Source organism: Hemicordylus capensis, chromosome 1 (assembly GCF_027244095.1).
Source record: "Hemicordylus capensis ecotype Gifberg chromosome 1, rHemCap1.1.pri, whole genome shotgun sequence".
Classification (NCBI taxonomy): Eukaryota; Metazoa; Chordata; class Lepidosauria; order Squamata; family Cordylidae; genus Hemicordylus; species Hemicordylus capensis.
This window is the reverse complement of record NC_069657.1, coordinates 432,102,525-432,115,512: the sequence shown is the minus strand read 5'-3', so window position 1 is coordinate 432,115,512 and position 12,988 is coordinate 432,102,525. Positions and strand designations below refer to the sequence as shown.

Here is a 12,988-nt window from a genome sequence, read left to right as displayed (position 1 = left end):
GACTACAACTCCCAGAATCCCCAGCTGCCAATACTGGCTTTTGCTTGGGGGTTCTGCGAGTTGTGGTCAACAATATCTGGAAACCTCTGTTAGAGGGAACACTGGTAGGGTGATGACGTGGGAAAAGCTAATTCTGTCATGGGCTCAGGTTCAGGGTGTTGCCCCAGGGAGCTACCTTGGGGAGGAGAGAGGACTCCAACTGTGGGGCTCTCTCAATTTCTGGTCTGGTGTCAAGATCTGGGACTGCGCCTGCCTCCTCAGCATCTGACTCGAAGTCACTACTGTGTGTGGAGGCTGTAACAGTCTGGGTCATGACAGGTTTTAATCTGGAATAGCTTTGCCATCCTGGGTAGTAGTCACAAATGAACGCAGTATTTGACTGATTAGAACCTCCACTTCACCCATTAGTACACATTGAAAATATGGATTCCCCCCTCCTTCTCTACGAACCATTGTTGCCACATATATAAGAACACAGCCCCTTTTCTATTCTAATTGCGTCTGACTAGATATGGGAAAGCCACCTAATGGTGCAGCGGGGAAGTAACTTGCCTTGGGAGCAAGAGGTTGCTGGTTTGAATCCCCACTGGTATGTTTCCCAGACTATGGGAACACCTGTGTTGGGCAGCAATGATATAGGAAGATGCTGAAAGGCATCATCTCATACTGTGCAGGAGATGGCAATGGTAAACTTTTGTATTCTACCAAAGAAAACCACATGGCTCTGTGGTTTCCAGGAGTCGACACTGACTCAACAGCACAACTTTACATTAGATATGACAAAGATGAGATTTCCCCCATTCTTTCAGGAATGTTAAAGAAATTTGGTTTGGTGCTGGAGAAGACTTTTGAGGATACCATGGACAGCCAGGAAAACAAACAAATGGATCATAGAACAAATCCAGAATTTTCTCTTGAGGTACATATGATCAGGCTCACATTATCACACTTTCGACGCATTATGCGAAGACCCAGCTCCCTTGAGAAGCCCATATTGTTGGGAAAAGTTGAAGGAAAAAGAAGAGGAGGATGACCAGCAGCAAGGTGGGTGGACTTGATTAAGACAGCAATGAATGCACCATTGAGAGACCTTAAAGGCCAAGTTGAAGACAGATCATCCTGGAGAGAATTTATCTATGTAGTCACTAAGAGTCAACACCGACTTGACGGCGCTTAATCAATCAATCAAAGATGAAGTGGAAATTTCAGTTTGCACTTCATCTGTAACATTCCAGAAAGAATGGGAAAAGTCTCTCCTTTCTCATGTTCATTAGAGTTTCTGTATTCCTCATATATTCAACAACAAGACAAAACTGAAGTCAACAGATTTTGGTGATGACAACTGAAACTCAGGGGCCAGCATTTTACAGGCTTTTGTAATGTCTTTACCTCCAGAAACCATGGTTCACATTTGTATACTCATCCTTTGATGGCTGCAATTTCAAGTGATGGCTTGCATATGTGAATGGGCCATCACAGATAATTATAACCGTATTCTCATACCACCTTAAAGTGTTGGTGATAGTACATACGTTTAGTACATGTACATGCATGTATGAAATGTTCAAAAATGGACCATATGGGACTCTCTGGTGGCTACTCAGGGATGGGCCTTCCCCATTGCAGTCCTGAAGTTTTAGAATGTGCTCCCTGCCAAAACAACAGCCTCCCCATCTCTGATAGCTTTTAAAAGGGCTGTTAAGGTAAAGTGTGTTGTTAAGTCTGTGTCGATTCCTGGCAACCACAGAGCCTTGTGGTTGTCTTTGGTAGAATACTGGAGGGGTTTACTATTGCCTTTTCCCATGCAGTAAGAGATGATGCCTTTCAGCATCTTCCTGTATCACTGCTGCTCAAAACAGGTGTTTCCCATAGTCTGGGCAACATATCAGCGGGGATTCATACTGGTAAGCTCTGGCTTGGTAGTCAAGCCATTTCCCCGCTGTGCGTTAAGACACATTTATTCACTCAGGCTTTTTTAGTTAGACTTATAGAATGTATCATTGTTTTAAATTGTTTTAATGTTTTAACATTGTTTGTGTTGTTTTATTGTAAACTGCCTAGATATGTGAGTTTGGGGCAGTATACAAATGTGCTAAATAAATATATAAATATTATTTTTCAAATCTGCCAGAGGGAAAAAAGCTTGAAGTCTGGATACTCCTTATCTTTTCAATAGTTCACCTAAACTATTAACTATTAGTTCACTATTAAACTACAGACATATAAAACTATACACACATATTAAACTATATATGAATTTTAGCTCTGGAAAATGAAATTCATAAGCAATATTCTAAGCCCTTTTAAGCCTGTGTGTCTCTTTGTAAATATAATCAGGCCTAACAATTGCTCTTAAACCTCATCTGCATACTCAAGATTTTATCCATTCATTTGATTTATATACCTCCTTTCATAAAATTATCCCAAGGCAGTTTTGTGTTTAACGTGGGTGAGTTGCATCTTAACAGCTTCCACCTCGTTGTGCTCACAGTCAAAAGGCATATACTTGAATGAATGAATGAACGAACAAACGAACACTTTATTACGGTCCTTGACCTAACATCACAGAGACGATACAATACAATGAAAATAATACAGTAATACAAAACACCAATAACTCAGATGAGACCTGATTTTACATGCAGCTGCACAAAATTTGGCCAAACACAGTGTTGTAGATACACAGCGATCAACTAATAAAAAAGTTGTATATCCATCATTCATTCTAACAGGGATGTTTGATAAGAGTGGGGAGCTAAGAGAAACACAAATATCTCTGTAAAATGAGCAGTATAGAAAAACATCAGTCACAGTTTCGACACCCTGCCTACAAGAACAGATTTGACTGGTAATAGGAATTTTATGGTACCTACCCTCCAGTACAGCAGTGTTAAATCATGTGAAGGAGAAGGCCATTCTCTGGGACAAGGTAGTTAAATTCATTAATAGTGGTCTGGTTTAGGGTAATTTGTGAACTACCCAGAAAGTTTCTTGCAGAAATTCGTTTCAGATCACTCTGCTTTTCAATGTCTGTTACAGGTTGTCTTATAAGCCCTTTGGCAGCATCAAGGCCCAGAGGCATTAAAAATTGAGGGGGAAATCCATGCTTGCCCAACATATCATAGAGTTGTTTATGCCAGATAGATTGGAAGCCGTCTTCCAAAACAAGGGGTGGGGGGGTGGGCTAGTCCTTTAGGATAGAAAATTTTAATCCAAAAGTTAAATACATGCATCCAAACCTTGGCCTCCACTCTTTTTAGGCTGACTTCCAGCCGTAGAATGACATGTACTTGGAATCATGTGAACTGCAATAGCACTTACTGGACAGTTTGCTGGTCAATGACCGAATCAACTTGACTTATCTAACTTATCTTATCTTACTGGACAGTAAGCCCCACTGAATATAGTCAGACTGAATAAACATTAATAGGATTGCACTGCTAGGCTGCAGTCCTAAGCACATTTTCTTGGAAACAAATCCCAACTAAACCCAGTCACTTGGCTACTTCTGAATAAACAGAGCAGGGCTTGATAAATCCCAGACACCAGGGAGCCATGGCACCTAGAAATTTATCCATAGCTCCTAAACTAGGATGTTCAGAGGTGGAGTTATTTAATAAACTTTTTATTTGTCCCAGTCAGCCTTGTTGCTGTTCTAACTATGTTACTTGTAAAGGGTAGGGGTGTGCACAAGCCAAAATTTGCAGTCAGTATGAAGTTGGACTGAATTTGAACCAAACCACTGATCCAACCAGCTGGTCTGGTCCATTCAACCGAACTGGTTTGGTGGTTCAAGGGGCTGTGCTTGTAAAGTGGAATCCTGTGAAGATTCTCCTTTACAAGAAAAGGGGTTGGAGAAAGAAGACTTTGTCTTCTAAAGGGTGGCCGGGGTGGGGGCAGCGGTGAGAGGGCACCTTTAAAAGCTTTTTACCAGCCCCGCAGCTGCTTCTCAAAGCCCCCCATGGCTTCTCCATGAAGCCCCGAAGCACACAGTACTCCCTCCAGAAACCTGTTTGTGCCACTGGCTCACAGGCAGGTTACTGGAGGGAATGCTGGGCTTTGAGGAGCGGCTGTTGCTTGGCCAGTAAAAACCTTAATCTTCTCTTAAAGGTGCCCTCTCAGTGCTCCCCTCCCGGGTGCCCTTTAGAATACTTTTCAAGGATTCCCCCACCCCTTTGCTTGTAAAGGGGAATCCAGTGAATATTCCCCTTTACAATATAGCCCCTCGATCCCGAACTAGTCTGCCACAGACTGGGTTAGATTCGATTGCGGACCAGACCACCTCCGGTCTGGTTTGTGAGTGAACCGTCGAATTGACCCAATTCAAGGCAAATTGGTTTGGAAGCAAACGTTTCATGCACTCCACTGGTAAAGGGGATAAAGAAAAACCCATTTACCTTTCCGCTCCACAATGTCCATCACTAAGTTTGGTAATTTTGTCAAGTGTCCATTGTCTGACTCCAAATTTTTGTGCTTGCTCCTAGATCCAAAGAAAATGTGTCAAGGCCTGAGATAGAGCATTACGTTGTGATTAGTTACACTGCACACACTTTTGCTGTACTTTTCTCTTTTTCATGAGATAGGAAGTGTTTGTGAAGCATTGAAATGTGTCCCATAGTAAAGTATTTTAATATAACTAAATTCAGTTTACTGCTGTTCATGCTGTGTTGATTTACTCTACTTTGCTTCTATTTGGTATGATGTGGCTGTTAATTACAGCACATTTGTATTTGACTGTCCATACTGTTCAGTGCGAGAGTGAGTTTACATGATCCAAATAATAATAATAAACAATCCACCAATCAAAAAACAAGATAAAACCAAATAAAACTCGCAGCAAGAATATTAAAAATATCCACCTAGGTGGAGATATAGTCCAAAAACATTACCTAGTCCAATGCCATCTTAATTCCTTCATGATCAATTTTTTGATGGACAAAATCAAAATACAGTTGTGATTTCAGGCACAATAGTTTGGAGTAGAATGCTTTGTGGAGTTGGGTGTGAGTGTTGGAGTCATTGGCAAAGCTATCCCCGGAATGAAAACAGTGTATCTTTAATGATAAGGGAAATATGAACACTTTTGGAAAGACTGGAATAGTTTACATTTTTTTCTCTCCAGTCAGAATGTGTGTGCAAATAAGTCATGATCTCTCATTAAAGGGTATAACTGTGATCTGGGGATGTGCCCAAAATGTTTTGGCGCCTCATTCGAGAGGCACCAAAATGATTTGGGTTGCCGCAGTGGAGCTTAAACATTTCGGTGGCGCGTGAGTGGTAGCTTTAAGGAGTGGGTACGCAGGTCCTTACCTGCTCCTCTGCTGCCCCGCTGCTGTTCCGGTCACAGTGCTGTGCTACGCAAGGCTGTGTGTGGCTGCTCCCCTGTTCCTAGTAGCTTGCACGTGACGTCCAAACATGTACGGGCGCCATTTGCATGGTTAGCATGGTGTTGCTGACTATGCAAATGATGCCTGCGCATGCACGGACACCATGTGCGTGCCGATGCTGCACACAGGCTGCTGGAAACAGGGAAGCAGCTGCATGCAGCCTTTTGAGCAGCACAGCGCCACAACTGGAACAGCCGTGGGGTAGTGGAGGAGCAGGTAAGGACCTGCGTACCTGTTCCTTAAAGCTATCACTCTCTGCCCCCACCTGCCTGAAACATTTCGTGCACATCCCTACTGTGATCCTTTGGTATTTCAAGACCCAAAGCATTCAGTATTCTTCAGCCCTTCAGGTTGTTTGAATCGACATATATAAGTGTAAAGTCTATACTATCTGAAATCTTGGCAACAATAGCTTCTTCTTTTGTACGTGGAAGTGCACCTTTTGCATTGCAAAAATATATTTGTCTTATTGCCACAAGATCACTCTGCTGTCCTAATAAGAGTCTCAATAATTTGTGCTGGGTGCTTTCCAGATTAGACCCTACAACGGGGTCATGTCGTATCTCGGAAGGATGTTTCCACACTTCCTGCGTTGTGACACTGCAGTCCCTTCATGGACAGCATTGCCTTGTTTCAAATTTAATCGCTGCGATATAGAGCTAGGACGTCGTATATCTGGCGTAAAAAAGTTGCTGTTTTTTCGGGTTGTTAGGCACAGCGGGGAAATGCTTGACTAACAAGCAGAAGGTTGCTAGTTCAAATCCCTGGTGGTAGTGTATCAGGCAACAGCGATATAGGAAGATGCTGAAAGGCATCATCTCATACTGCGCAGGAGGAGGCAATGATAAACCCCTCCTGTATTCTACCAAAAGAAAACCTACTCTGAATGTACATGCGCGGACAGTGCCTTGATCCTGCCACCCAGAACAAAACTCATTCTGCATACAGATGAAAAAAATTAGAGAACACTGGGCCACCTCCAGCTTCAGAGGCAAAATGTCTCTATATACCAGTTGGAGGGGAGCAACAGGAAGAGACAGGGCATGCCCTCGCCTCTTGCCTTCTCAGCGGCATCTGGTGGTCCACTATGTGAAACAGGATACTGGACTAAAAAGGCCTTGACCCTGATCCAACAGGGCTGTTCTTAAGGGGAGGGAAGAGGGTAAAGACCCTCTTCCTCTGTTCCTGATTGGCTCGCTGCATGTTGAAACACAGGATACCCCTACCCCCAGCCTTACTGACAGGCTTCAGGAAATTAGTACTGAGTGCTCCCATTGAAGTAAACTTGTCCCATTCATTTCAGTAAGACTGCTTTTGAGTAAGTGGTCTTCTGTGCATTCACACAACCTGCCCTCCTGCCTCACTGCAGCCTACTTTCTCTCTCTAGTAGATGTGGTGGTGGAAGCTCTAACTGAAGGAGCAGAACAGGACAGCCACGGAGTAGCTACAAAGGGGATGGGGCTACCACCAAAATCTATCCATTTTCTAAACTCTAGGAGGTTCCGGACTGGTTTCTGCACAAGCACAAACCCCATGTGTGTGAATGCATAGAAGTCCACTCGAAGAAACACCGTTGCAGGTAAGCAACCTGTCCTGTGTGCAATGCAGGTTTCCCCACCAACAAAATTTTCTACCATGTGCTAAATAGCAAAGAAGATAAGTGCGTTTGATACACATGATGTTAAACATATACACACATGGACAAATGTGTTGGTGCCCCTCCACGAAAAAAGAAGAACCTACAATTGTCTCTGAAATAACTTGAAACTGACAAAATTGGCACCCATCATTGTTTATTCAGCATTTAACAAAAATCAGACTTTGCTTTAGAGTTTTGATGCAACAGAATATTTCAAATAATAACACAAATGAAAATGGCAAAAATGATGCGACCCTTAACCTAATATTTTGTTGCACAACCTTTAGAGGCAATCCCTGCAAACAAGCGATTCCTGTAGCTCTCAATGAGACTTGTGCACCTGTCAACAGGTAGTTTAGCCCACTCTTCTTGAGCAAATTGCTCCAGCTTTGTCAGGTTTGAAGGGTGCCTTCTCCAGACTGCATGTTTCAGTTCTTTCCATAAATGTTTGATAGGATTCAAATCAGGGCTCATAGAAGGCCACTTCAGAATAGTCCAGTGTTTTGTTCTTAGCCATTCTTAGGTGCTTTTAGCTGTGTATTTTGGGTCATTATCCTGTTGGAGGATCCATGACCTGCGACTGAGAAAGAGCTGTTTGACGCTAGGCAGTACGTTTTGCTCCAGAATGTCTTGATAGTCTTGAGATTTCATTGTTCCCTGCACAGACTCAAGGCACCCTGTGTCAGACGCAGCAAAGCAGCCCCAAAACATAACCGAACCTCCTCCATGTTTCACAGTAGATATGGTGTTCTTTTCTTTGAGAGCTTCATTTTTTCATCTGTGGATATAGAGCTGATGTGACTTGCCAAAAAGCTCCAGTTTTGTCTCCAAAGGACATTCTCCCAGAAGCATTGTGGCTTGTCAATAGGCACTTTAGCAAATTCCAGTCTGGCTTTTTTATGTTTTTCTTTCAACAGTGGAGTCCTCCTGGGTCTTCTTCCATTGAGCCCACTGTCACTCAAAAAGCGAAGGATGGTGTGATCAGACACTGATGGACCTTGACCTTGGAGTTCAGCTTGTATCCCTTTGGAAGTTGTCCATCAAACTGCTTGGAGATGGTTTTATAGCCTTTGCCTTTAACATGCTTGTCTATAATTTTCTTTCTGATCTCCTCAGACAACTCTCTCCTTTGCTTTCTCTGGTCTGTGTTCATTGTGGGACACACGATGATACCAAACAGCAGAGTGACTACTTTTCTCCATTTGAATAGGCTGAATGACTGATTGCACGATTGGAGGCATGTGTGATACTAATTAAAGAAAATAGCTAATTTGAAAAATCACTCTAATCCAATTATTTATGATCTTTTCTAGGGGTACTAACAAATGTGTCCAGTCCACTTTAGAATATCTTTGTGGAATAAGCAATACTTTAATCTCTTTTCACACTTGCTTTGCTTTACTCGATGACATAACAAAGGCATGCAGGTATACATGGGACAATTGCTTTTCATTTAATCACTTTTCAGGAGGCATAAAACACTTTTTCAATTAGCTGTAAGGGTACCAACCAATTTCTCTATGTGTGTAGAGGCACACATCATGTATTACTTTGGAGTAATATCTGTTTAGGAAATTCATTAATGCAAAGTGTCCTGTAGTTGCCTTTTAAGGCATGCATTCATGTTTGTTAGACTATAGGATGGCAGGTGGAAGTTAGTAACTTTTGTTCATTATCTGAAACAATTATTTATTGATTTCTGTAGTGCCTTGACTGTATGTAGTATGGTTTCCCATTTCAAGATTGTAGTAGGATTTCTTATTCCTGTGTTATGGAGAACCAGGAAGAAAGCTGTATTTTTTGTCTGACCTAACTGTGATCTTTGGCTTCCATGAAACATAGTGTAGACTAATGTCCTTGGGGGCCATTTTGAGATTCTTGACTAACTGGCTGCATAACAGTGCCAACAATAGGATTTGTCTACATGTTGTTCACATTTGTGCCAAATTTAGCAACTTGAATCAATAATACAAATTTGGATATGATTTTTGTATTGCTCCTTTGAGTAGGCAAAAAGAAAGGAGCTGTACAGTGCTTATGAGAATTTACCAGTTGCTGCCACTGAGATCACTGGGGCTAGAAATATTTTTTATTATTTTTACTTGTTTAGAATGTTTATATATGCTTTCCCAAACAATGAAAAGTTCACAACGCAGTTTACATAGCAATTCTTTTAAAAAGAAGAAACTGAGATTCTTAAAATGCTTCATTCTATGCCAGAATCTGCCGATGAATACTGTACTTGGAGAGCCAGGGGTGTGGCGATAAGCAGGACTGGGGCTAGCTAGTGGTTCTGCTGTATCCTGGCACAGTAACTACTGAATAACACTCTTGTGAATCGTAGAATACACACTGCCTTGTCACCTTATTTACCCTCAGTCTATTTTGGTCAGCTATCCTGTCTCTTCCAACGGATTCAGGGGTAGGAAACAACAGTTGAAAACAAAGCATATAGCTTTGAACATATAACCTTGTATTGATCTAGAGTAAATATTTTAAATATGCTTATTAAATTTTGGTGTAATGGTTTTAAATGATCTGTGCCAGCTTATAAATTTGGACTCTGGATGACTAGACTGGAATTTCCATTAATAATTTTCACAGAGAGCCCCTTCTATTCAGCCGTTCTTCCCTATTCCACAGCTTTCTGTGCTTGGATTCTGCATATTTTCCATAGATATCCTGCATCAGGATATCACTTGAAGTCTCTGCAATCAATCAATCAATCAATCAATCAATCAAACTATCTGTCTATCTATCTATCTGTCATATTTTCATACCGCCTGATATGTACATCTCTAGGCAGTGTACAAAATTTAAAATATTTAAAAATCACAGATTAAAAAACATGACAATAAAAATAGAATAAAATAGTTATTAAAACAAATTATTAAAAATATTAAAATTCTAATTAAAAGCCTGTGAAAACAGGAGAGTCTTGAGGGTCTTCCTGAAAACAAACAGAGAAAGAGATTTTCTTATTTCAGCAGGGAGCATGTTCCAAAGCCCTGAGGCAGCCACAGAGAAAGCCCGGGCCTGGGTTGCCACTCAACAAGCCACTGGCAACCGTAACTGGACCTCTTCAGAAGATTGTAACAGGCGGCAGGGTTTATGACAAAGGAAGTGCTCTCTTAAATAGCCTGGACCTAAGCCATTAAGGACTTTATAGATAACAAGTGAATTTCGGCCCGTTGAATAACGGGCACTAGTAATGGCGCTCCTGGCCTCCCGCCGCCATTCCCCCTCCCTCCGCCGACCGGCTGCCCACCCTCCCAGCTGCTTTGTGATCCAAACCCCCCCCCCCCGGATTAAGGGCCAATTCGGCCCAGGCACTTGCCCCCGCGGCTTCCGCCACCGCCCGCCCTCCCAGCTGCCGATACCTCCTTACCCCCGGACCACGTCCTTCGCTTGATCGGAATATCTATTTACAGAAGGAGAGAAGAGCTCGCTTGTAGAGCTCCTCTCTCTTTAAAGTCTCTTCCTGAACTAGCGCTTTGGGCGCCAAGGACACCTATTACTTCCTTCGCGTCCATAGCGCCAGTTAGGGAAGAGGCTTTAAAGAGAGTGGAGCTCTGCATGCGAGCTCCTCTCTCCTTCTGTAAATAGATATTCCGATCAAGCGAAGGACGTGGTCTGGGGGTAAGGAGGTATCGGCAGCTAGGAAGGTGGTCGGTCGGCCGGCGGCGGAAGCCGCGGGGGCAAGTGCCTGGGCTGATTTGGCCCTTAATCGGGGGGGGGCTTGGTTCAAAAATCAGCTGGGAGGGCGGCCGGGCAGCCGGCGCCGCGGAGGCCAAAACATGGGCCGATTTGGCCCTTAAACTTAGCCAATATGGCCGCCCGTGTCTGGGTGGCCATATCTTTTTCGGCAGTTCTGAGCATGCGTGGAGCGCATGCTCAGAACTGCTGAAAAAGACATGGGCACACGGGATCACACTCAAGCCTTTTATTATACAGGATAACAAGCACTTTGTATTTCACCCAGAAACTTATTGGCAGCCAGTGCAGTTCTTTCAAAAGCGGTGTTATATGGTCCCTTCATGTTGTCCCAGAGACCAATCTGGCTGCTGCATTCTGTACCAATTGTAGTTTCCTGACTTCGTACAAAGGCAGCCCCATGAAGAGCGCATTACAGTAGTCAAGCCTGGAGGTTACCAGCATGAACATGTCCCAAAATGAACATTGAAGTCTCCCACCACAAACAATCTGCGTGACTCCAATGCCAACTCAGCAACCAGGTCTGTCAGCTCAATTAGGGACTCCACTGGGCAGCGAGGTAATCCCTGGTTCCTAGGTTTAGGTACACACATTCAGTATAGGCAGGGATCCTGGTAAGGGAGATGGTATAGACCACAGCTACCCCACCTCCCCACCTACATCCTCTCACCTGTGCTACCATGGAGTAACCTTCTGGGAGAAGCTGGTACCAAACTAACTCCTGACCAGGTCTCTGTAATACATAGCAGGTTACAAGTTTCTATATTGCTAAATTGTGGTTGTGTTCTGGGGATAGGAATGAAAAGATCATCTAGATCTCTAGATCATGAGGTGCTAATGTTTTTTGGAAGTTAAGGGTGCACTAAGGTTGAGCAGGTGTTTCTGTCATTGGTAAGATCTGTCCCATCTGTCTGAGTAGCAGCTTCCTCTCTCTACTGTTCAGATGATTAGTGGTGTTCATGGAATGTCTGGCTTCCTTCATGATTTCTGTTTATAGCACATTTCTGTTGGAGACTTGGGCACCTAAGCACATCCCTCAAAGATTCTTGCAATCTTGTTTGGAGAAGGAGATGACTCTGTACTTATAATAGGTTGGGCCTCTTGAGGCTTTTTGTTAGAATTCTTTCTTTCTTTCTTTCTTTCTTTCTTTCTTTCTTTCTTTCTTTCTTTCTTTCTTTCTTTCTATTCATACACCACCCTTCCTAAAGTGGCTCAGGATGGTTTTACATTAAAATTAAAAACAGAATAAAACAATCAAGTAACACTTAAACCAGATTAAAATTAATATTAAAACTAGATATCATTAAAAGCTGGGCTAAAAAGTTGGGCTTTTAAGGCTCCCCTGAAGGCCTCCAAGGAAGATAATCCTCTTATATCCTAACACACATCTCTCAAAGATTCCTGAAATGTTGTTTGGAAATCCTCTTATACCCACGGGGAGCACATTCCAAAACCTAGAGGTGGCAACTGAGAAGGCCCAATCCCAGGTTGCTACCATATGAACCAGTGGCACCCAAAGATGGATCCCTCCTGATGATCTTAATGAGTGGTGGGGATCTTGTAGAGAAAGCCACTCTCTCAGATGTTCTTCTGGTAAGCAGTTAATAGAAGAGCTCTATAATCAGGGGTTCACAAATTTAGGATTAGCTCACTAGCTGGACATTATTTGTGGTCACCACCAACCCCATCTCTTCCCCCAAATCCTTTCTGGCATACAGGCAGAGGGCTTAGAAGAGATTTGCAAATCTGTGATTTGCACTGGGATACAAAAAGGGTAAGAAACAGTGGGCCACTTTTTAATAATCAGATTTTTTGGATCCTAATAGGGAAGTATAGACTGACTCAATTGCTTTGGGAAATATCTCTTTAGATGGTCTGTCTTCCATACAACACACCTTAATGGATTAGTGGAAATAAATATGTTTTGAATTTCTACAAATTAAGGATAAAGAGGATCCAGTAATTCCAAATTTGGACATGTTCAGATTAGTCAAAATGTTTGTGAGGAGAAAAAGGGAGGGGGGAGTGAGTGAGTGAGTGGGCAGAAATGGGAGCCTGCCGTAAACGGTTTCTGCCCTTGTTGCCCTAGAAACAGCTGTGAAAGGGGCCTCTGCCATGGCTGGCTGGGGAAATGTTTCCACACTATCTAGAGAAGGACAAATGTCTTGAAAGGGTAACCATTACCCAGTTGAATGGGTTAACCTATGTCTCTGAGGTAAATAGAACAGGCCTCACTTCTTACCTCTGG

The 12,988-nt window shown here is 42.8% G+C and overlaps 1 protein-coding gene across 5 annotated transcripts in view; it reads left to right on the top strand.

Annotated features, from left to right (window-relative positions):
- The window catches only part of KLHDC3 (kelch domain containing 3), an 84,309-nt gene that overhangs the window by 1,532 nt on the left and 69,789 nt on the right, over nt 1-12,988 (top strand). The window contains exon 1 of one of the 5 annotated variants that reach the window (XM_053313302.1): nt 6,793-6,966. The exons of the other annotated variants lie outside the window; for them this stretch is intronic. The gene's annotated coding sequence lies outside the window, so the exon portion shown is untranslated. Of the gene's footprint in view, nt 1-6,792; nt 6,967-12,988 lie in introns of those variants that run through there. 5 annotated transcript variants of the gene reach the window in all.